At 40.4% G+C, this 25928-nt stretch overlaps 1 protein-coding gene across 4 annotated transcripts in view; it reads right to left on the minus strand.

Annotated features, from left to right (window-relative positions):
* GTPBP8 (GTP binding protein 8) overlaps positions 1 to 25928 on the minus strand; it is a 172115-nt gene that overhangs the window by 44224 nt on the left and 101963 nt on the right. For 3 of the 4 annotated variants that reach the window (XR_012074631.1, XR_012074632.1, XR_012074630.1), the window contains exons 9-10: positions 13889 to 14050; positions 8711 to 8880 (exon numbers count right to left, since the gene is read on the minus strand). The gene's annotated coding sequence lies outside the window, so the exon portion shown is untranslated. Of the gene's footprint in view, positions 1 to 7906; positions 8090 to 8710; positions 8881 to 13888; positions 14051 to 25928 lie in introns of those variants that run through there. The other variant, XR_012074629.1, reaches the window with a different exon arrangement.

Genomic DNA, 25928 nt, shown 5'->3' on the forward strand with positions numbered 1-25928 from the left:
TTTCCTCTCTATTTCAAATTTGAATTGTTTAACATTTATATGCAAAAAATTATATATATATATGTATATATGGTACTAGTGGGCACCCAAGCTAAGCATGATTTAGGTGAATTAAAATTGATGTTCACTAGAGTCAGCATTTTGGTCAGACTTTTATTAAAATTATACATTCATCTTTGAGCACTAATAACCTGAGCTGTTCATAATTTAGTGATACACCATAAGGCAAAAATGAAATTACTCAAGATTTTCAGATAGGACCTTGGGAGGAAGATGAAAGAAATTGGCATTGTTTAGCCTGAAGTTCAGAGGCTGAAGAATGCTGTATTAACTGTTCTCAGATCTCTGGAAGGTAGTTATATATAGGAATGATGGTGACCAGCTGTCTTTCTGACTACACTAAGGATGGAATAAAAAGGAGTAGAATTACCTTATAGTAAAGTGACAGGATAATAGTCATAAAGGTGAGTAGCCATGGCTAAAGTCTGTCAAGAAAGATGTGATACATCTGTAAGGTTATATGGTTGTTATTCCCTTTTATAGATTAATGAATAGAGGCTCAGAGAGGTTAAGCAATTTTCCCAAGATCATACAGTGAGGAAATGACAGGATCAGGTCTAGCTGACCCCATTTAATGAGATAGGGCAAAGACGTTAGCCCTACCCCAAAAAATAAAAATCACCCTATCAAGTTCCCATCTAGATTGATCTGTGGATTCAATTCTGTGGACTTAAGGCCTTGGGATTCTGTGCTATACCTGACTCTGGGCTGGAAGGCCCAAATTCTTCATTTACCCTCAGCCCAACAGACAGATAGAGAGGGCAGACGCAGCACCACCGTGCCCCTGAAGCTATCTGAAGACCTTTGACTCTGTTTGAACTGGTCTCTGCTACTTGCCGTGTGCTGCACTCCCAGCCAAAGGCTCTGGTCTGAGGAAGGCCACGGAGTTGGTGGATGCAGACAGTTGAGGCTCAGGAAAGGCATCCCTGCGCTCACTGTGCATGTCCCTAAAGGTCATCCCTCTGTGGGAAGGCCAGTTAAAGAATTTCCAAAGTTCATTTTACTGTGAGGGCTGGAATTTATCCAGAGCCACCAAAGTGGTTGGGTTCCTTTTGAGGAGGGTTCAGAGGTGGGGGGAACAGATCCCTGCTGGATCCACGCCCCGTGTCTGGGTCAGTTTGGGAACAACCAGGATGGAAGAGCAAAGCTGTAAGACACCAGGACTCGCGGACTGGATGGGAAGGATGGCTACCATTTACTGCACACTTATTCTGCCCTGCACTGTCTGAAGGGCGGTGAACTATCTTAGCTCATTCAATCTCTGGAATGACCCTATTAAGTCAGCTACATTATTATACTCATTCACAGAAGAGGAAACGTAGCACAGAAAGATCAATAACTCGTTCAAGCTCAACAGCTAGAAGGGACTGGAGCTCGAATCCAGACCCAGAGACAGTCTGATTCTGGAGGCTACATTCTTAACCTCTATGGCTTAGGACAAGGAGCCTGGATTCCCCCTCCTCCCAACCCACCCTGCAGGAACTTCAGCTCTGGGGTCACTGACTCAACAATGGTTTATAAGAAGTACTTGCTGCCTGGTTTATAAGAAGTACTAACCATTGTAAACATTGTTCTAGTTTAAGTCTTTTACATTCACTCTTTCTCTGTCTCTTTCTTTATCTTAGAGAGCAAACATTTATCAAGAGCAAACATTTCACACTCCCCGACACAGATTTTGGGTATTTAGGGGTTACTTCTTCTGTAATTGCTCAGTGAATGACCTGGAAGGTGGAGGAGGAGGTAGGAGAGGAGGGTGGGGTTTCCCACAGGAAATCCTATAGGAAGTGGCAAGTGTCTAAGTGCAGGCTTGAGCTACATGCAGTCCCATTTGTTACCTCATTTTCATCCCCCTAGCAGTCCTTTGACATAGGTGTTATCAGTGCAATTTTACAAATGAGGGAGGTTATGTAACTTGCCTGAGGTCACATTGCCTGTGTACAAAGAGCTGGGATCTGAACCCCAGAATGTCCCCCTCTGTGCCCAAGACGCCATATGGCACTCAGTGCAAAGCACAAGACAGAGGACTCCAAAGGCTCAGCCAGCAGGACGACCGAGAGCACGTGGGCAGGGTGACCTGGCAGCGTACTCCAGCTCAGGTTGAGCTCAGCCCTTCTGCCGTCCTGGGAAGAGTTCAGCGTTTGGTGTGTGGAGCAGAGAACTGGACAAACAAGGCGCCATTATTTCTGGGTTCTGCTCCGCCAGAGGCCTGGGACATGACAAGATGCTTAATGCAAAGTTTGGCATGCTGTCTCTTCTTGATTTAGGCCTCCTCCCAGGAGGGAATCCAGAGGCAGGGAGGGGAATATGAGAAAGGGAAAGGAAAAATAATAAGAGATAAGTGAGAAAAGAGAATATTTATAGGGCTTGGAACATCTAATGGAAACCAGCTGCCTGACTGGGGGTGGGGCTGGGGGTGGGGGTGGGGTCTCTGGTTTTGCCTGCAAGGGATTATTAGGACTGCTCTGGTATACACCTACGTGTGAAGAGGGATGTCTGGGCAGAGAGGCGGGAGGCCGGCGCTGGGAGAGAGAGAGAGAGGGAGAGAGAGAAAGGCGGGAGGCCTGGGGGAGGGCTGTGCACTCAGAACACTGGACATGAGAGCGCTGATATCCCCTTCTGGCCTCGCTCCACCCCCACCCCCTGCCTTCATTTTAAACTGGAGCTGATTCAAACCTGCTGCTCTTGGAAAGAGGCCATCAGTACAGGCTCCAGCAGAAAGATGATCTGTGAGGGGATATGAGTGTGAGAGAGCAGGCCCATCAGAAAGAATGGGAAAATGAGACAAGGGAATGGAAAAGGTGAATCAGCAGGGGACGATGAAGGAGGGAGAGAGACTGAAAGATTCAGATGTTGGCCTGAGTAGGGGCTGGAAGAGAAGGAGTGACTGAAAGCCTCGAGTTGGAGCAAATCCAAAGCTGATCCTTCTGGGCCCTGTTCTCTCTCCCACAGATCCAGAGGGATGCAATAAAGATGTGTCTGTTTGAGATTTCCCAGGTCTTTTTCCCATAAATCTGTGTTTTCTTCTTAATCAAGGTCTTCTGGACCACAAGTGTCATCCAAGTATTGTGTAAAGAACACTTAAAGACAGGAGGAGGTATCATTATTGGGAGAAGCTCTAATAGCTAAGGGCCGGAATCTGGGGCACACATTTAGAAAGACAGCAGTCAGTCAACAACAAGGCACTTTCCAGGGGCCAATCTGTCCTGAAACTAGCCCCTCAAGTGTTGGACCCTACCTTTTATTTCTGGCTCTTACTTAGATTCTTTGGAGAGGATACATCCAGGAACCATGGAATCGAGTGCCATGTGTTTTTAATTGACATGAGTCCAACAGTAATGTTCAGAAAAGGAAAAAAAGAAAGAAAGGAGAGAGAGCTGTTCAACCAGTGAGGATGTTTTTCTCATCTGTCAACTCAATGAGGAGTGTTAGATGAGCTGAAACAAGAGATGTGAATCTATTCTTCCTTTGGTCCCGTTTGGTCTCGGTTCCCAGGTGTATCTCATAATAGGATCTGATTGTGTTTAAAGAAATAACTCATTTTATAAAACATGATCCTCTAAATGAAAGTCAGCCACTTTATATCCTACTCAACTGAAGGAAAACACCCACAAAATTATGCTGCACCAGTTGAAGGATGGTGTAACAATGAAAGATGGTATAAAGATGGTGTAACAGCTTGTTGAAAGATGGTATAACAGGAAATTGAAGGGATTTTTCAAAAGTCATTTTAATTAGACTTTTTTCTCCCACCTAAAAGTGCTGCCTCTAGACATCATTGTCCACTGGGGTTGGCGAGTGTGGAAATGTTGAGAGTATCTGGACTTACGGTTAGTTCATAGACTGCTCTCTCCTGATTATCCAGCAAGTCCACGGGTATGTAATAAATTGAGGAAGCTCCAGAGACCTTTGAACCCAGGCAGAGTATAAGAGGGGCCAGGGCACACTCCCTCAGCTGTGTGTACACTCAGCTTCTGTCCCTCAGTTTGAAATGAGTGGCTGCCTTGTCCTCCTACGGTGCCACCCTATATGGTACCATCCTGTGCATTGTCATCATCTGACTGACAAAGAGAAGCCTCACCATCTCAAGGGGGTCTTCTCTTGTGTTCATCCAACTCATTCGCTTGTTGGTCCTCCTCACTAACTCAGCAACAGGTCTTCTGTGCCAGAAGGATTTGAGAGACAGTCAGTTCAAAGCCCATGCTAGCAAGAATGGCAGTTTTCCTTTAGGAAAGAATCATTACTACTTATTTAAGAATTTCAGGGGGAAAATAGGGCAGACTTCCAAGTAAAAGGCAGGGATGTTTTCCCCTTTGGGAAGAAATTCCTGATCAAATCGTCAGCTAAGTTCTGTCACAGGCAACCTCCCCACACTGGCAGATTACAGCTCTGTGGCTGCCTCATCTTGCCTGTGGATGCATCTGTCTTCCAGAAACGGTGTCCTTGGTCGGCCAGAGTTCATACGCTCCTGTGATTTGGAAAATGTCTATCCCATTAATTCAACCAGAAATCACTTGATGCTGAGCGGAGAAGGCATTTTTGAAAGGACTTAAGTCTCCCTAGTTTGACTTCCATGTCAGACTGCTGCTGGTTGGGTCCTCCTTCTTCAAGACTCATCCGGAAAGTGATTCTCAACCTTTTAAAGTAATGCTCGACGAGATGCTTTGACATTTTATAATTCTGTGTGCTGGTCTCTGTTGGTTTGGTACTTTTTCATCCATTATGTTCCATATTTCCAGGTCATTCTTTATATATTCTTTTAAAGTTTTACTTATTTCTCAGTAGACCCACTGCCTTTTTAAGAAACAACGAGCCATCTCTATTTGTGTCTTGATGAGCTGTCAGAGACATCTCCTGCCATCCCTTCCATCCTATGACCAGTCCTCTCTTTTCTAAACTTTCTCCTTTTGTTTTGTCATTTATATGTGTTTTGCACAGAATGCTAGATGTAAGTGAATCTCTATGATTGTGCTAGTCAGTGAGTGTTAGGAAAACATAATTCACATTTTTCAATGGTGAAAACATATGGGACATTGGCCTTTGAACTTACTCTTACCACATGCGTTGGTCTAAATGGAAACACTACTTCAGGCAGTCTAGCATACCCAGATGTCAATTTGAATAAGAGGGCCTCACTACTCTAGAACTGGAAAACATAAGGGTCCCACATACTATGTGGGACATGGTTTTTCATGGCCTACATTTAGGTCCTAGAGAAAGTTGACTGCCTTTAAAGCGATTAAGTACCTCCACTGTGACAACTCAGATTGTGGGAAACTCCAGAGGTACACTGATCTGGGTGTGAGGTGACTTTTTTAAGGATCCACTACCATTTCCACTGGGTGAACGGCCAATGATAGTGATAAGGAAGACACGAGCAGTGGCAGATTTGGGGGTAAGAGACGAGTATAATTTGGCTCAGTGATTGAATCAGCTCTAAGTGTATTTAACCACACCTCTAGCCAGTCAACATTTCTTCATTTGATTTGAAAATTTCAGGGAGGTTTTGCCAGATTATTTGCAGATAAACCTTTTCCTAAACATTCCCTGATCTACCAGCCTGAACCATAGAATGCTCACTCCTGTCTAGAGACTCCCAAACAATCATGGATGGAGGTGGAATGGTGCGGGGAAGCTGAAGGTTGTGAGAAGTGTTGCACCAAACACTGAGTTCCTGCCATAGATCCACCCAGTCTGACCCTTCCACACACTGGCTCCTAACATATTCTTACATTCTCTTCTCCTTGTGCAGTCTCTCCAACCTGAAATTCCCGCACTTCTCTTTGCATAACTGAGTCCTGCTCATTCTTCAAGACTCAAGTTCATTTCCTGTTCCTCTGTGAAGTTTTCCTTGCCTATGCAGTTTGCCATAATTTCCCTTCCAACAGCTTGTAGTGCCTATTTTGTCCTCCTTCTGAGGTTTCTGTACCATCTAGTATTCTGTGCTAGGTTTCTGAGTGTTTAAGAGCCAGCCAGTGTGAATGGGTTCTGTAATACTCCCAACAGAGAAGATGTCAAGTAATCATACTGGACATGGAAGAGAGAATTGTGGGGCTGGGGAACTCTTATAAGAATGGATCACTGAGGTGCTCTTCCCTCACGGGAAAGATATTTAGCACAGACAGCATCCTTCTTTTCCTTCTCCCTTCTTTCTCTCAGAGGGAGGAATGAGCAGATCCAGGCTTGAACCCAAAAAGACCAGGCTGACTGACCGAGATGGGGAAGACTGAGCTGAGCTGTAGTAAGGTGTTTGCAGTTTATAAACAAGTCCTGACATTCCAACTTGGCTGTTGTTAATCAGTGTTATCAGCCCAGAGAAAGTTCTCAGAGATACACCAAAGCCCCAGGCTAAACTGCAGAGCAGGCAAAACTCCTCCCACCCCTGCAGTTTCCCAACACCCTGGACACCCCCAGCCCTCATACTAACCTCTTTGGGCTTTCATCCTTTGTCTCTAACTGTCCTGATCACCATAAGAAACCTACAAGAGGAAGTTAGCCTTTCCTCTACTCACCGGGTACTGATCTCTTCAGACCAGTAAGATGTGAGTGATAATTGGTTTCATCTCTCCAGGAGGTATTCTGGACTAAATGCTCCACTAAAGAGGTGTAATTTGGTAGTGGACATATTGAGGGGCTAAAGACTTTGTCTCTCTCTATCTGTTGTTCTCCGTTTCCCAAAACTAGACTTTGAATAAAACACCTAGATTATGGATTCTATGACTTAGCATTTGGCTTCCTTTCTCCCAGACCTCCTTGTCCCTTCCTCTTGCAACCAGCCAAAGAGTCACCCTCGTGGGAAAGACAGAGTTGGCACAGAGACTACTGGAAGCTACAGGTGATCCCCAAACAGAGCATCTCCTGAATGTCTTATTAATGCAAGCTTCAATAAGGACTATCTCTCACAGGGTCCTGAAAGCTTCAGAAGGGGCTTCCATTTTCTCATCTACCATCCAGTGCTGGATAACCTTCTACAACAACCTCAATTGGCAGCAGCCAGCTTTGGATGAAATACTTCCTCTGAGGGGAAGTTTAGTTCTTTCCAAGGCAGCCTGTTCCATTGTCCAACAGCTGTACTTGTTGGAAAGCTCTTTTTATATAAAACAGAAGTTCAGTCCCAGTTTTACATTTTAAGGGATGTGGAATAGAGTTCCTCTTCTCCATGACAACCCTTCAAATTACTGGAAGGCAGTTGTGGTTCTCACCACTCCTCTACTCCCCCCTCCCCCCACAGGCAAATACACTCCTCTAGGTTAGACATTTACATTCCCTTAATGCTTCTCATCTGACACGGTTTTAGACTTTACTACGTGTGATTACTACCCTTGAAATGTATCTGAATGTTTGACTTTGTCAATATCTCTTTTAACGTTTGGCCCTCAAGACTGGCTATGTTCCAGTTCTAGAAATGTGCTGGTGTTGAGGCTCTTCCCTCCCTTGATCTTGATTTGACTGCAGTTAAGTATTTATTATTTACCTGGTATGTGGCCGGCTCATCCATTAACAAAGAACCTGTCTTCAAGGAATTCTTTTCTCATCCACTGGGTAACAGTAGCTCACACTGAGACTGTTTAGCTATTAAAAACCCCAAAAGTTCTTTGCTACAAGAACCTTCATCATCCAAAGTATCCCATCCTATTTTATACAAATATAATTCATGTTTACCTATGGCTTTTTCCTCTTGTTATTAGGTAGATATTTTTCCTTTTCAATTATAGGCTTCTCTGGAGTCAGGTAAGAGCTGAGTGATGATGGTCCTCCTTGCTTTCATTCATTTGATGGATTTATTAGTTAGAGTAAGCTGAACCACTGCACAAATACACCCCGAATGTATAAAGGCTTGAACACAATAGAAGTTTGTATCTCATATAACTGTTCAAGGTGGGTGCTTCTGGCTGGAGCACAGCTCTTTTCCATAAGGTGGTTAAGGAACCCAGGCTTCTTAGACCTTGTGACTCTGCCAGACCTTAGTGCTACATCATCCAGCCCACAGGAAGAGCGTGGAAGAGCAGAGAAGAATTTTTATGGGCCAGGCCTGTAAAGGGTATACAACACTTCCACTCATGGCATTGGAAAGAATTTAGTTACATGTCTCTATTTAACTGCAAGGAAGACTGGGAAATGTAGTCTAGCCATGTGCCCAGGAAGGAGGGGACAGTAACTTGTATACTGACACAATGACATAATTCTATTTCTGTTTTTTTTACCACTGTTGTCCATAGCCCTAGCTTAATTTCTATAACATTTCTGTAACTCCTGAGGGATGTTGTTGGAAGACCACTGCAGTGAAGGACAGTTAGGTGTGTGGTACTAGCTCAGGGCAAGGACTTGGGGGTAAGTGAGCAGAGAGACCCAAGAGGTAGCATCCTGGCCGCTGATGAACTTAGAGAACTGGAAGAGACTGAGGGCGGGAGGCCAGAGATGACTGGGAGGGTGAGGACAGGGGCCCCGTGTGGAGGTTAATTGTAATAGTGAAAGAGGCAGAAGACTGAGACAGGAAGAAACGGGAAGATGGATCATTCAGGTTCGGGAGGACTTTTCAATGCCCCAGTCATGGCCAAGCACATTATACCCCTAATACTCCATGTCTCCCAGGAAGTTTCCAAATGGCGACGCTAATACTGATAATCAATAGGTGCACGGTTCCCTCACCCACCTGTTTCTCCTCCTTGTCCCCGCCAGGGCAACGCTCTGTCCTCTTCAGATCTGACCTCAGGGATCACCTCCTGTGTTCACCTGGAGACCAGGCCTTCTGCTCATTTCTTCATACTCATTAGGGCAGTTTCAGCTTCCAGCACTGGATTGTTAGCCTTCTTGGCTCACCAACTTTAAAAAAAAAAAAAAATATATTTCACAGTCTTCTAGTATGGTTGGGAGGAACATAGGAGATAAATCACTTAAAAGGGTGTTTCAAAAGCTGAGGAGAACCATACAAATGCAATGGATAATCACTGTGTTGATCCCAAAGGTGGTCAGTCCCCTGCTCCTTGGAGCATAGCCCCTCAGAGATGGGTTCTTGTGATATGTGCGCAAAAGGCCTGACTTTTGGATCCTCAGCTTACTGATGGTGCAAACAGACAAAGTTTGGCAGCCAAAAGTGACTTACTTCAGGCACATTTATCTGGCTTGGCTCTTAGCTAGTTTGTTTACAGGTGGTGGAGTCTGCACACAGGGCTGGGAGTCAGGCTCTCCAGATCTCTAATCCCTGCTCAGCTTCTTGCCTACTGTGTGGCCTTGGTAACCTGCTTAACATCTCTGTGCCAGCTGGGTTTTAACCATCACCTCCGAGTCATGCTGATTTGTCTAAAAGGTGTTTTGCCAGGATGAACTGATTATTACCGCTATACTGATGTAAAAATGCTGACACAAGGACTTCTGGCTTCCTGTCCAGAATGTAAGATGCTCAGAAGCCATTGCTCGTTCCTAACAACAAGTGAAAAGCTAAACAAACTGAGAAATCAACAACTCTTCTTAGATCGATCAGAGAAGTAAGATCACTGAGCAAACTGCTGCCCCCAAATTGGAGACACAGACAAACTGATATGGAGAATCACAGCTTACTGGATAGGAACCCAGGAGCAGCAACTTCTGAGGGAACCATTACCAGAGCAGGAAAACCTGAGCTGTACCAGATGAATGCTGGAAGCTCAGGGTGCACGAGCCTGAGAGATAAAAACTCCAGGAGGATGCCAGTCATGTGGGGGGGGGGGGTGGGCATGGAGGAAAGTAACCCTCACACTTTTGTCTTTTGTGACTTTTAACTCCAGAAGCTGTACCAGGTGCTCACGGTAAGGACCAGAGAATAATCTCTTTGTGCTTTAGGCAGGGGGACATATTTTGAAATACATCCACACATTCTGTTCTTTTTATTGAAGCCTGCCCTCAGGAGAAACTTTTTTTTTTGGCCAGGGCCTAACCTACTGGTATTATCAGAGCCTAACATACATGGAGGAAAGAAAATATACCCCTCGAGACTCCCACATGAAGGAAGGGAAATACAAAAGCCCAGCCCCCTCTACCCAACCTGTTCCACCAAAGGGAGGGAAAAAGCAGCACTAGTGAATTTCTGGGGGCACAGGTTCACCAGAAGACTGAGACATAATTGTAAGACTACAGAACACTTCCCTCCCTCTCACACCTAACCACTACATTATTAAAGGCCTACTTATTGCAGTTTCTTTTACCCAGTACATCATATCTACTTTTCAACAAAAAATTACAAGACATACTAAAAGGCAAAAAACACAATTTGAAGAGACAGAGCAAGTGTCTGAACTAGACTCAGATACTGGCAGGGATGTTGGAATGGTCAGACCATGAATTTAAAACAATTATGATTAATATGCTAAGGGCTCTAATGGAGAAAGTAGACAACATGCAAGAACAGCTGGGTAATCTAATCAGAGATGGACATTCTAAGAAAGAATCAAAAAGCAATGCCAGAGATTGAAAATGCTATAAAAGAAATGAAAAACTGTCTTTGATGGCCTCATCAGTAGACTGGACATGACTAAGGAAAGCGCCTCTGTGTTTGAGGATACATCAATAGAAACTTCCAAAACTGAAAAGCAAAGAGGAAAAAAGGCTGCCAAAACAAAGGATGGAGTATCCAAAAATAGGGGGATAACTACAGAAGGTGTACCACACACTTAATGGGAATGCCAGAAGGAGAAGAAAGAGACGAAGGACAGAAGAAATACTTGAAGGAATAATGACTAAGAATTTCCCCAGATGAAAGACAGACACCAAACGACAGACCCAGGAAGCTAAGAGAACACCAAGCAAATTAAATAACAAAACACTACACCATATTCAAACTGCAGAAAAATAAAGACAAAGAAGCCAGAGGGAAAAAACACACATTATGTCTATAGAAGCAAAAATAAGAATTACATCTGATTTCTCAGAAACAGTGTAATCAAAAAGAGAGTGGAGTGAAATATTTCAAGTGTTGAGAGAAATAACTCACAGACCAGAATTCTGTGAGTTATTTCTCACCACTCTGAAACTGTCTTTCAAAAGTGAAGGAGAAATAAAGGCTTTATCAAAGAAATAAAAATCAAAGGAATTTGTTGCCAGTAGATCTGTCTTGTAAGAAATGTTAAAAGAAGTTCTTCAGGGAGAAGGAAAATGATACAAGTCAGAACTTGGGCCTACACAAAGAAAGAGTATTAGAGAATGAAAAATGAAGGTAAAATAAGAACTTTTATTTTTCTTATTCTTAATTGATGTAATGTTAACAGTTTGGTCAAAATAATAAATAGATACAGTTATTTGATTATGAATACTTATGTATATATACATATACTTATGTATGCATATATAAATGAAATGAATTATTATAAAATATTTGTACTACCCATGAAATATTACACTGTTATTTGAAAGCATACTTGGTTTAGCTGTAAATGCATATAAAAAATTTAAGGGCAACCAGGAAAAAATTTTTAAAAATAAATATAATTGATATACCAAGAAAAGAGATTAAAATGAAGTCATAAAAAATGCTTAATTAAAACCACAAAAGGCAAAAAAACAGTGGAAGATATAATAGGAACAAAGAAAAAAGGCAGCAAATAGAAAATAATAAATATGTTAGACATTAATCCAACTACATAAATCACTATAAATGTCAACAGTCTAAACACACTAAAAGACAGATTTTCAGAGTGCATATAAAGTGAGACCCAACTATACTGTTGTCTACAGGAGCCTACTTTAAATATAAAGACGTGTATAGGTTACAGGTAAAAAGACAGAGAAAGACAGTACATGCTTACAGTCATCAAGAGGAAGCAGAAGTAGTTATATTAATTTCAGACACAATAGACTACTGAGAAAAAAGTTTCCAGTGATGAAGAGGGGTTTTACTTAATGATATAGGTAGGGGTCAATTCTCCAAGAAGTCATAACAATCCTTCATATGTTATGTCTTTGGTCTTGGACCCATGAAATAAATATTTGAAAAGCCAAACCTCATTAAAATTAAAAACTTCCGCTCTGAGAAAGACAACATGGAGAGAATGTGAAGACAAGGCATAGACTGGGAGAAAATATTTGGAGAACATCTGAAAAAGGACTGTTACCCAAAATAAACATAGAACTCTCAACACTCAACAATAAGAAAACAAACAACTCCATTAAAAAATAGGCCAAAGACCTCAAAGACACCTCACTGAGGAAGATACACAGATGGCAAATAAGCAAATGAAAAGACGCTCCATACAAGTCATCAGGGGACTGCAAATTAAAGTAACAATAAGATACCACTGTATACCTACTAGACTGGCCAAAATCTGGAACACTGACAGCATCAAATGCTGGTGAGGATGTGGAGCAAAAGAAACTCTCATACGTTGCTGGTGGGAATGCAAAATGATATAGCCGTTTTAGAAGGCTGTTTGGCTATTTTTCCCAAAACCAAACATACTCTTACCATAGGGTCCAGAAATTGTGCTCCTTGGTATTTACCCAAAGGAATTGAAAACTTATGTCCACACAAAACACAGATGTTTATAGCAGCTCTATTCGTAATAGCAACCAAGATGGTCTTCATTAGGTGAAGAGATAAGTAAACTGGTAACCTAGATAATGGAATATTATTCAACACTAAAACAAATGAGCTATTATGCCATGTAAAGATAGAGAGGAATCTTAAATGAATATTTCTAAATGAAAGAAAAAATTTGAAAAGGCTACACATTGTGTGACTCCAACCACATGACATTCTGGAAAAAGAAAAATTATGGAGACAGTAAAAAGGTAAGTGGTTGCCAGGGGTTAGGGGAGAGAGGGATGCATAGGCAAACCAAGAGGATTTTTAGAGCAGAGAAACTATTTTGTCTATTACACTTGTCAAAGCCCATAGGATGTACAACATCAAGAATGGACTCTAATGTTAACTATCGACTTTAGGTGAACTGTGTCAGTGTAGATTCAATAACTGTACTCCTGGGGTGCAGGATGTCGATACTGGGGGAGATTGCACATGTGTGAGGAAAGGTGGTATACAGGAAATCTCTGTCCTTTCCAGTCAATTTTGTTGTGAACCTAAAATTGCTCTATTAAAAAACAAAGTTTATTTTAAAAATAAAGTTTAACATAAGTGCTTATATAGGATCAAGTAAAAAATTTTTTTGCTTATTTTTCCTTTGAGTTATATTTTATCCCTTCCATTGGTAAAGTTTATAACTAGTATGGTAATGTTTTTGTTTTCCCCCCTTGGAAGGCATATTTAGGTAAGATGTGTGCTACGTATGTTTACATAGAGAAATTCTGAGCTTCGGTTCACTCACTGTCTATCTTTCAACGCTGGCCGTTCCTGCCAGAGTTTAAGAACTACCCACATTCCTAATACTTAGTGTCAGACTAGGTGTCCATATTTTTGGATTGAAAGTATCGCCTTGTTCATAGTCTTCAAATTATATATCTGGTATTCTTCTCCATGGCAACTGGGCTGGAGAGGGAAGAAGCAGAAGCATGAAGGGAAGGAGTGAAGGAAGGAAAGGATATATAGGCCACCTTAGATCCCTGTGCCATCTCTCAGAGGCCAGCATCCAGGGCATCTCTAGGGTGCAGCACCAAGCCACCCTTAACTAGAGAGCCCACGCAGTCTGCTGCATCTGCCCTCTAGCTCTGCTTTATAAATTGCAGCAAATATTGGTAATCAAAGTAAAAATCAAAGCCCAAAATCCATTGGTTGACACTTAAGAGCACAGACAGTTAAACTACAAATTAATGCTCAAGACGAGAACAATCTAGATCTTGTCTCAGGTAGGACCCTTCGGGACCTTCATTTTCTTAATAGCCTTTTACAGTTTTGCAAAAGAGTTACCCTTGCTGGAGGAAGTAGAAGCTTCTTCATTTTCACAAATGGCCAGGCAAGTTGCAGTTAGGTATGTCTGGATCAGGTAACAGGGAATCTAGGCTTATTCTTCTTTTGCTGGAGAGACTCTTACTGGTTTCAGTTCTTTGATTCACAACAAGTCTCATGATCCTGAAAAGAAAAAGAGGTGTTATGTGCAGTTGGATGGCTTTTAGCTAGCTTACTTGAGATTTTTGTGGGATGCTAGTAGTAGGATAGGTGTCAGCTACTCTGAGTTTTGCTTAGGCTGCAGGGATTTAGGACATTTTAGGGGTAACCTATAGACCCTTTTAACACTTGCAATATCTGGTCCATAAGTCTTCAGCAATTTGCCATGAATTTGTACCTATTAAGGGATAAGAAAAAATTTTAAATTAATATAAAGGGTTGCTGATAATGAGACTCAACTGATATTTACAAAGAAATTGTATTAATTTGCAAAGTACCACAAACTTGAGTGGCTCAAGCAGCAGAAATTTATTGTCTCATAATTCTGGAGGCTAGAGCTCTGAGATAAGTGTTGGCAGGGCCATGCTCCTTCTCAAGGTTCTAGGGAAGCATCTATTCCAGGCCTTCCTCTAAGTTTTTGGTAGTTCCTAGGCTTGTGGCAGGATAACTCCAAACTTCATGTGGCATCCCCGTGTATCTGTGTCCAGATTTTCCCATTTCATAATGACACCAGTCATATTGGATTAGGGGCCCATATTCCAGTATGATCTCATCTTAACTAATTATATTTGCAGTGACCCAGTTTCCAAATAAGATCACATTCTGAGGTACTGGGGGTTAAGACCTCAACATACAAACTTTGGGGAACATGATTCAACATGTAACAGAAGTCAAAGATGAGGAAAAGACATTCAAATTAGATCACAAAGCAATTCAACTTTAGGCTATACAGAAACCTACCTAAAAAAAGGAATCAGAACAGCTGAGAATAAAAGGGTGGGCAAAGTAACTGGCAAATGCAATGGGCCATAATCATAGTATCAAGAAAAGAAAAGCTTAAGGAAGTTAAGGAATGATACTTTGTAGTGTTTTAACAGTATGATTTTCAAAAAGTTAGAATACCAACTAGCAGAGTATCAACAATTACAAAGCAAAAACCATGGAAGGTAGGGTAAAAAAAATACATCAGTAGCAGGAAATTTTAGTTATGTCCCCTCAGTCCATGACAGATCAAGTGGAAACAAAAAAATATGGTATGGAAGACCTAAACAACATAATTAATGAGGTAGATCTGATTGATATCTATCACCACTATATACTAGATAGCACGCTGTTTCTGTATGAGTTATGTGGCATTCACAATTGACCATATTTTAAGCCAAAGAAAAATTTCAATAAATTCTAAAATGTAAAAATAGTGCAGAAAACATTATCTGTTCATGATTCTATAAAACTAGAACTTAATAATAAATCAAGATATCAAACAAACAAAATACTCTAAAATCTGAAAAATAGAGAAAACATCTCTTTTTAAAACAACTTTTGGGTCAAAGAGGAAATCAATATCAAAATTACAGGATATTCAGAATATAATTAAAAAATGAATCTACAATAAAACATATTTTAAGAATAGATATGGGAAAGATAGATGTTATAAAACTATATATATAGTTTATATAAAAGAAAAGCAAAGGAATGAAAAACAAAGAATTCAGAATGATGCTTATCACTGACTGAGTTGGGGGGAGGAGGAGGCAGAAGAAGGGGGATGGGAAGAACCATATAGGTAAATACAGGCTATTGTCAAGACCATGTTGGATGGTGGGTCATTAACAAACTAACAGGCTGACAAATAAGTAAATAAAAGAGAGCTATGCATTGACCAATGAGAGTGTGCCACGAATCAAGACAATAGCTAATTCAATTCTGTGCCAAAAATAAATTTAGAAATAACTACATACCAGAACCTTTGGTGTGCAATTAAAGCACTGTTCAGAGAAAAATTCATAATCTCACATATGTAGAATAATAAACCAAAAGGCTAAAAATGAACAAAGTAACATCCAACTCAAGGAGCTAATAAAAATAACTGAATATAACAGGGATAAAAAATAAACCTATGGAAGTTGGAAAGTAGAAATTAATCAAAATAAAAGTAGAAATTACTTAACTAAAAACAAACAAAAAAAGAGTAGAGTACATTACATCTGAGAGCCAGTCCCTTGAAGGAAAAAATAATGTACTTAATCAAGAAAACACAAATACATAAAATAAGAAAAACAAAAATTATAAAAGGGGGATAATAACTGCAAATACAAGGGAAGTTAGAAGAAGCACAGAGATTACCTTTCTTAAAATTTTTCAAATAAATCTGAAATCCTAGTAAATATATACTTTTCTAAAAATAAAAGTTACATAAAATGTCTCTAGAAGACAATAGGATAGCTATACAAATTCCCATTTAAAAAGATAGTAGAGTTTTTAAAGAAGTAACATCTTACAAACAACCAGACAATAAGAAAGCACCAGGACCAGCAATTCCCAGGAAATTCTACTACATCATTAAAGAATGGATCATTCCCCAGTGCTCTTAAACTTTTTTCCAGGAACTAGAAAAAGAAGAAAATCTCTACGATAACATTGATACCTGTAAAAAAACAACAACAACAAAAAAAAACTAACAAACGAAACCTCAATTAAATAGAGTTGGGAGACCAGAAGGGGGAGCTCTCATGCTCTGTGACTACCGCAGAGCCTAACAGGAAGAAGAAAAACTCTTCTTACTTCCTGGCAAGGTCTTAGCCAATGAAAAGCCACAGACTCTTGGTTTAGTATAGCTTCCTTTTCCTCTATATAAGAGCATTCTCCTTCCCTTGCTATGCAGGGACTGGCATGTGGCTTGCCATGGTTGCAGACATGGAGTTGCAATTCTCTGCTGATTCTGAATAAACCTTTTTTTTTTTTTTTTTTTTGCTGGAGAAATAACTGGCAGTCTATTTGTTTTAGGTCAACAATTTGGTGGCCTGTACAAAGTACTAGACTCCTGATGGCTTGGGAGCTGATGAGTGAACAGGTATGCTATTCACAATTGAGCCCATTGAGTTCACTGCTTTTCTTGCCAATTCTGGAGTTTAAAGGTATGCCTCTCTTCTGGATCCAAGCTTATGCCCTCTTTACATTTGAAGCTTTGTAGGCTTTACTTGGGATCTATTTTAAAGTTTTGTCCTTTCTGTTTAAGGCCTTGTTCTGTATGCAAGTACTCTTTTGACACTTTGGTCTGATTTTGAGATCTAACTGTTTCAACAGAAAATAGCTGAGAAGCCAGTGGCCCATTCCTTTGGAAAAGGGGCTGTTCTATGGGAACTGGCTGAGAAGTCTTTAGCCTGGTCCCTTCAGGACTGTTTCCTTAGTAGTGGCAGGTATTAGGCCTGCAGGCTGTGTGAGCTGCAAGCAGTTTGAATTGAGCTGTAAGCTGTTTAAATATTGTTCTTTCACTTTAGAGAAAAACCTCTGAAAAATGGGGTCTCAATTATCTAAATATTTTGAGGGTGCCCCTCACCCAGGGATTCCAGCTGATTTAATGTTTAAAAACTCTGGTCCTTCCTCATGCACATTTCTAACTGACCAAAGGCAATTATATCAATGGCCATTATGGGGAAATTTTGAAATCCCCAAACTTAATTTTCTTAAAGCTGAACTGGACCACTACAGCTCTAAAATTTCCAGAACTGAATGAAATGCTTATTTTGATTGGTATTTTGAAGCTTCCAAATATTATCAGGATCCTAAAATTCCCTCTCTACAAACTGAGACTTTGAGTCAAACAAACGGTTAAAGAAAGATACAATGGCTTCTGAGGCTTCATGCTCCCTTCCTTGGCTCTTTGTCTCATGGTCCACCTCTGGTGCCAACTTCCTCCTTCCTTCCTCCTCCCTTCCAGTGCTACCTGCACCTCCTCTGTACTCTCAGGCTCCCCATACCAATTCTCTTGCCCACTTTCCCTTTCTGTCTGAAACTCTCCCCATTCCCTTATCCTCTGAACTTACCAGAGCTTCGTCCCTCTAAAATTTAGCCTTCTGAGGATCTAGAGGCTAAACCCTTAATTTCTTATGTTTGCTAGACTAAAGCTGAACTGAGAGCCATAGTCAAAAAGACTTTCCCCAGATAACTGAAGATGCTCACAGACTTGCTGAGCAATTTAAATACAGTGATTCAAATTTACCAACCTGGCTTCTCTGATTTACAGCAGCTAGTTCATATGCTTGTTGGTGAAGGCCAGGCCCAGCACTGGATGAAGACTGCTAACTGGGAAAATCCTGAAAGGTTTCTAGAATGATAACCAGGAGGCCAGCTCACTAACTTATTATATATCAGGCTTGGGCGATTGCTAGGTGCCAGCGTCAAGCATTTCCTAGGGCTTTTTCAAAGCCTGTTGATTGGAACAAAATTCAGCCTTGCACACAAAAATTTGACGAACCTGTTCATGACTATTACAGTTGACTTCAGATTATTTTTAAGGAAAATTCTAGTCTTCCTTCAGATGTTGATTCTACCCAGGTAGCTTTTAACTCTGTGTTCATTAATGGGCTGAACTGAGACCTTTCCTTTCTAGTATAAAGCACTAGGATGGAATGGGAAACTAAATCTACTCCAGATTTAGTTAATCTGGCAAACAGCTCTCTCACGCTCTAGATGAGTCACCTAAAAGGAAGACCGCAAAAATTCTTAATCTTCAACTACAGCAAATGAAAACTCCTAAATGAAACCAAAAGCCTTCTAGTTTCTGCTATTATTGCAAAGAGCCAGAACACTGGAAAAGAGATTGTTCCAAACTTAAGTGTTTCCGTCACCTTCAGCCTTCTAATCAGCCTTTCCAGTGTCCTTCCAGTTATCAAAGACAGGGCTCCAAGGAACCACAGGGGCTCTTCCAGTCCTCCCTCTTAATTGGCTTGGAGAAACAGAAATGCTTCCAGATTGGGGATGAATCTCTTCCAGTCCTGACTGACACTGGAACCACACTCTTGGTGCTCAACCCACTACTAATAAGGCAGCCCCTGCCTCAAAGTACTAAAGCAGTTCAGAGAGTGGGGATCTCTAATGAACACCAAGAGGTTCCTGTTTCTGAACCTATCCTCTTGTTCAGGCTCTCTGAGAGCTACATATCCTTTTCTCCTTCATTTCTCTGTTGCTAACCATGTATTAGGCTGAGACTTCTTAGAGAAGTGTCATGCTGGAATTTCTTTCTCCACAAAGGGAGAAATCATTCTAGAATTTGACAGTAGTCATTAAAGTAACCAATTCAGTAAAGAACTAAATGACTCTTTGACATCTTTTATTTGTTCTGTCTCTTGATACTAGAGCTGACTCTAGAATACTGATCATGATCATTTGTTCCTTTTGAATCAGTTATCCCCAACTGATATTATGGGCAAAATCTCCAAATGATACTGGCAAAATTCATAGTGCACCTCCTGTCATGATTCAAACAGATTTCTCATAACTTCTCAGAATTAATCAATATGCTGTAAGTAAGGAAGCACCTCAAGGCAGAAAGCCCATAATAGAACGTTACAAAGCTCAAGGCCTCATTATCCCTTATACTCGTTCCTCTAATACTGTTATTTTACTGGTGAGAAAAACCTAAGGGCTGAGGGTGTAGGTTGTCCAGGACGTCCAGGCAATAAACAACTTTGTTATCCATCCACACCTGTAGTTTTTAAGCCTTACACTCTACTAACATCCATTCCCACTGGAAGCAAGTCCTTTACTGAAACTGATTTATGCAGTGCATTCTTTAGTATTCCAGCTGATGAAGCTGGCCGATACCTTTTCACCTTTACTTGGGGAGAAAAACAATTTCCCTGGACAGCAACTTGTCACTGTTGTATTGAGAGTCCTCCCTATTTCTTACAAACCCTGAAGGCTGAACTAGATGATAAAAAGTCCCCTAGATATCTTACTTTGTTGCAGTATTCCTTCTTAAGCCTCCTCACAGGAAGACAGCATCCACTTACTAAAAAGCTTTTAGTCCTAGAAGGACATAAGGTTACCAAAGAAAAACTGCAGTTTTCCAAAATCCAGGTTTGATATTTAGGGAATCTGATATCAGAACAAGGGCTACACCGAGATCCAGATAGGCTTCGTGGTGTCCTAAGTTACCCCAAACCCCAAACTAAGTACCAACTGTAAAGTTTTCTCGGGCTAGCTGGTTATTGCTGAAACTGGATTCCAAATTTCTCTCTTGTGGCCAAACCTCTGTATGTTTTACTACACAATAACAACTGCAACCCAATTTTATAGGAAGAACCAGACAACATAGCTTTTAAGGCCTTAATGGAAAGTTCGATGAACCCATCTCCCCCTGGGCATCCCAGTTATTAGGTTCCTTTTTCCTTCTCTGCATATGAAAAGGAAGGGAATGCGCTTGAGGCACCCACCCCCAAATATGGAAACCACCATTGACCCATAGGATTTTAGAGCCAGCAACTGGACCCTGTAGCATGGGAATACACCCTTAGAACCATTATGGCCACTGCCTTTTTGGTTAAAGCCACTGAGAAAATCGTTATGGGAGCCTCTTTAACCACTTTCCTGTGTCATACAGTAGAACTTCTCCAAAATTCTCATCAACCTCAACATTTTTCAGTCAGCTGCCTCACCTCCTATTAAGACCTTTTGTTAACTGCTCCTCACATAACTCTTTTATGTTGTAATAACCTTACTCTGCTTCTCTTCTCCCTCTGTCACCAATGAAGCCCCTTAAGACTCCTTAATGCTCACAGACCACCTCCTGACTCCTCATGATGATGTATAGGAAATGCCCTTGGGTAACGCTGACCATGCTTCCCTGATGGTTCTTATTTAAAAGGTGACAATGGCAGATACTGTGCTTGCAAAAACTGACTGGAGAAGCCCAATAATTGGCCTCAGAAAAGGAAAATCAAGCAATTGATGGTTTGATAATTCAGCAATTGATGGTTTGATAAAAAGAGAAAAAGCTCTGGTTCAGACAAAATAACAACCCAGTCTTACTGGAGATTCTAAAATTCTCACTCCACTCCTCACTACTGTACATACATTAAGCCACTGGCCTACTGACAAAATGATAGCCTTCATGAGTACATATTGGTGGGTAAACATTAACAAGGCTGCAAAAGGTGCCTACCTCATTTGTCCCACTTGTGCAAAGTATAACCCAGGGAAGTCTGCTCAGGCTGCTCCTGGGCATTTAAAACTGCCTAATGAACCATTTGAGTTCATTTGTATGTCAAATCAGCTTCATAAAACTTCCTTCCTCTCATGGATGTAAATACATTTTGGTCATGGTCAGTAAGTTTCCACGCTGTTCTGAAGTTGTCCCTTGCAGACAGGCCGCTGCTTTTTCTATGGCTAAAGTCTTTTCGGAAAAGATTATTCCTACCTAGGGGAACTCCTCTTGAACTTTATAATGCTCAAAGAATGCATTTTACTGATCAGGTAATTTGACAAGTCTATGCTGTTTGGCCAGTTTTACAACACTTTCACTGCACCTACCATCTTGAGTCCTGAGGTTCAGTCAAACACACTAATGGCATTATTAAGACTCAGTTGGCAAAACTTGTGGAGGTCCTCCAAATGCCTTGGTAAAGCTTCTGAATCTCACACCCACCCCCTTTGGAACAAACTCTTATCCTTTGAGATAGTCACAGGATGCCTAATGCTCTTGGCTCCTGTCTCTTTTGACCCACAACTGATAAAAGGAAAGACATTCCAATATTTCAAAGGCCTAATTGCTCCTATTAAAAATAACCATGCTTTGGTAGGGCAATGTTTTCACAGTGTACTCTTGGGAAACCTTAAGCATCACACCTTGCAACCTGGAGTTTGTCTATTGGAAAAGCAGCTCCAGAAGAACTCTCTTCAACCTCACTGGAAAGGCTCTTGTCAAGTACTGCTAACCAACCACTGTGCTGGCAAACTCTAAGGAACAGACTCTTGGATTCACGAGACATATCTAAAGAAAGCACTGAACTATGACTGGACCTGCATGTCATCTGGTGACCTGAAAGTAAAGATTTCCCAGAAATGAAGCGGACAACATCTGATGAGATGGTTTTCCCAAGATATTTAGCCCAGGCCTGCTGGAAGTTTGTTGCCAAACCTTTAATGATGACATACCTCTTCAGATGATCTCTAGTGTCTTTGATCTTGATAACATACGGACTTCAGATAAAAAGTGCCCGTGAGTTCTCCCTTCTACTCCTACTTGTTACTTAAATGTTACCTCAATAGGTTTCCAGTCTGTGTACTTTCTCTCTGATGTGAGACAGTACATTCTGAAAAGGTCCTTCCTGGCACTGGGGGACAAAAAGCTACTGAAACTAGAAAATCTGACTCTTGATCAGCAATACTTCTAGAGAAAAATGTTAATCAAAGGGGAAATTTTAAAAATTAATAAACAAAAAACCTTAATTAAATAGAAACCAGAAAGGAGAACTCTCATACTCTGTGACAGCAGTGGAGCCCAACAGAGAGAAGAAATACTCTTCTTTTCTGGCAAGGACTCAGACAATGAAAAGCCATGGACTCTGTTTACTATAGTCCTCCCAACTTCATTTTCCCCTCTGTGAAATCATTTTCCTTCCCTTGCTGTGTGCGGACTTGTATGTGGTTCAGCATGGTTACAGACCCTGAATTACAGTTCTCTGCTGATTCTGAATAAACCCATTTCTATTTCCTGGAGAAATAATTGGCAGTTTCTTTGTTTTAGGTCAATATATCCAAACCCACAGAAATATAGCATAGGTCAATCTCATTTATTAATATCAATATGCAAATACTAAAGAAAACATTAGCAAAAAATGCAGTATCAAAGTAAAAGAATAATTTACTATAACCAAGTATGATGTCCATGAGAAATACATACACAGTTCAAGAATAGGAAGATATTAACATTATTTACTCTATCAATAGATCTGAGGAGAAAAAACATATGACCGTTACCATAGATGCTAAAAAGGCATTTGTTAATTTTCAGCAAATACCACAAATAAGTGAAGAAAACTCAATGAAATAGAAATAGCTTTCCTTTCTTAATATGACTATTTTTTTCAACCCAAAGCAGCATTAATGAGTAAACACTAGAAATATTCCCTCTCAATTCTGAAATAAGAGAAAGATGTCCGCAATGATCACTATTACTTAACATTGTTCTGGTTCTGGCCAATATATTTAACAAAACAAGGGAAATAGAGGTTGCATTAGTCTGCTGGGGCTGCCGTAACAACGTACCATGGGCTGGGTGGTTTAGACAACAAATTTGTTTTCTCACAGTTCTGGAGACTAGAAGTCCAAGATCAAGATCCAGTAGGGTCAGTTTCTGGTGAGGTCTCTCTCCCTTGCAGGGAGTACAAGGAAGTACTGCTTTCTCAATGTGTCTTCACATGGTGAAGAGAGAGAGAGAGAGAGAGCTCTCTGGTGTCTCTTCTGATAAGACACTAATCTTATTGGATCTGGGCTCTCCCAACCCTCTGAATTATTTCCTTAGAGGCTCCATGTCCAAATATAGCCACACTGGGGGTTAGGGCTTCAACATACAAATTTTTGGAGGACACAGTCAGTTCACAACAGAGACATACAAAAAATGGAAAGGAGATAAAATTATCATTATTGAGCCATGATATGATTCTATACCCCTAAAACCTAAGTGACTCTATTACAAATAATGTGAGAATTCACTGAGGGGGTGAGACACAAACTGGGCACAAAAATCAAGGCTTTCATGTATATAACAGCAACCACTCAGCAGAGACAGAAGGAAAAAGTCCCACTGAAAACAGCAGCGATACAAATAAAAACATTAAGGGATAACTTAAGAAGAAATGTGTGAATTCTTAATAAAGAAAATATCCAATTGCTACTAAAGCTGGAAATAAACACTTTATCAAATCTAAGGCATCTGTAAAGAGACTCAACATCACAAAGATATCTATTCTCCCTAAGTCAATCTACACATTAAATGCGATTCTAATAAAAATTCCTGTATGATTTTTTGGGGGATAAAAGTTGGTCCTAAAGTTTATATAGAAAGAAAAGTAAAAATAGAAGATTTGTGAAAAACAGAGCAATAAGGAGGGATGGATGGTGAAAAAATGCAGAAAGACAGGCCCTCTCATATCTCTGGGGCTACAAATTCTAAGAAGGGCAGTTTTGCAATATTTATTAAACTTACAAATGCACATATCCTTTAGTCCAGCAATTCTATTTCTAGGAATTTATCCTTCAGACATATGCTCATACATGCAAAATGACATATGAATAAGGTTATTCATTGAACAATTGTTCGTAATAGCATACAATTGGAAACATCCTTCCTACCTATCGCAGTGGTCTGCATAAATAAATTATGGACTATCCATACAATGTAATAGTCTGAGGCTGTGGAAAAGAAAAAGTTCCTTCTGGATTGATACGGAATGTTTGCCAAAGATATTCAGCTAAGCAAAAAAAAAAAAAAGAAAGCAAGGGCTTTTGTATAAAGTATGCTAATAATTTGTGTAAAAACAAGGAAAAGTATAAGATGTATAAACACAACTATATACATACATACGTATACACACACATATATAAATATATATGTTTAACTGCTTGTATATACATATAATGTCTCTGGAAATATTTTTCAGAAAATAGGAGGATTAAGTGTTTCCAAAGAAAACTGTGTGGCTGGGAGAAGGGGTAAGAGAGAACATTTTTACCTTTTTGGATCTCTGGAATTTTGAATCACATGAATGTGCTTATATAAAAAAATTGAATAATTGAGAAAGTAATTTCTGTTTTTATTGGAGGTACTGGGGATGAACCCAGGATCTTATGCATGGTAAGCATGTGCTCTACCACTGAGCTGTATCCTCCCCCTTGAACTATTTCCCTCTCCACTATTTCTGAATTTTAGAAATATTGTGAAACTGAACGAGCCTTTACATTTAAGACTGAAATACAGCAAAAATCATTATTTTTCTAAAACATGTATTTCAAATTTCCTTTCAGTTAAGAGAGAGAGATTGCAAAGAAACTGGAAGGAGTGATGAACCACAGAACAGAGACTGTGGAGAATGAGACTAGGAGTTAGAGAGGAACTTAGGAACCTCTCCAGAGGGAGACAGAACCAGAGAATCAGAGAAAGCTAGCAAAACAGGAAAAAGTGCAGACAGTTGGTAAATTTTAGGGTAAAGATAGTCAGGAGAAACATTCTTGCAACACTTTGCTGTCCACAGGGGACGTGTGCTTCACAGCAGACTACCCTGTTCCACTGTTCTTTGAAATTATTGTGTATAAATTTTAAAAAATTATTTTTTCCATTGAATTCTAAGGGTTTTCTCCTGTCTAAAAGAAATTAACAAAGGTAAGAGAAATTCACTTAGGAACCTAGTGTTCCTTTGTCCAGTCTAATTGCTTCATCTTTGCTCTGAACATTTGGTGTAGCTTATTTAATAATGTCATGAGGTTATATTTGAAAGCAGTGTTTTACTTCACCTTTTTGAGCTTCCCTTAACCACAAATACATCTAATTTATGAGAGTAACATGATTTTTGCCATTATTTCCAGTTTTTCAATTAAAAACTTCAAATTCTTAGAGAAAGAGCCACTCTTAGAAATCGGAGCACAGCAGCCACTCAGTGAGGAAAAGGTTATGTGTCTGGCTACAGTATTTTGGCTTGAACAATTCCATCTCATAGAATGCTGGTTTTAAGGCAGAAGGAAGTGAAGCTGGGGCCCAAGCAAGTTCTAAAGGTTCCCATCTCCAGCTTATAAAGTAATACGAGTTTAATCTTTCTGGAGACACAATTACCTCTATTGCCACCTGCTGGTAAATTTCTGTCTCATTTAACTCAGTTAGTGGCTTTCCCATCCACGATTAAGCACATTTTAGAATATGGATAGATTTGCAGCAAAAGAACATTTGCTGCTTCAGAGTGGGGAGGATGGATCACACAAAGTCAAGTCTCCGGGTACGCAGGACAGCAGATGACAAAGACTGCACTGATACAGGGAGTTAGTTTCCTCTGGCGGTGCCAGTTCT

The sequence above is a fragment of the Vicugna pacos genome, chromosome 1 (assembly GCF_048564905.1).
Source record: "Vicugna pacos chromosome 1, VicPac4, whole genome shotgun sequence".
Lineage (NCBI taxonomy): Eukaryota > Metazoa > Chordata > Mammalia > Artiodactyla > Camelidae > Vicugna > Vicugna pacos.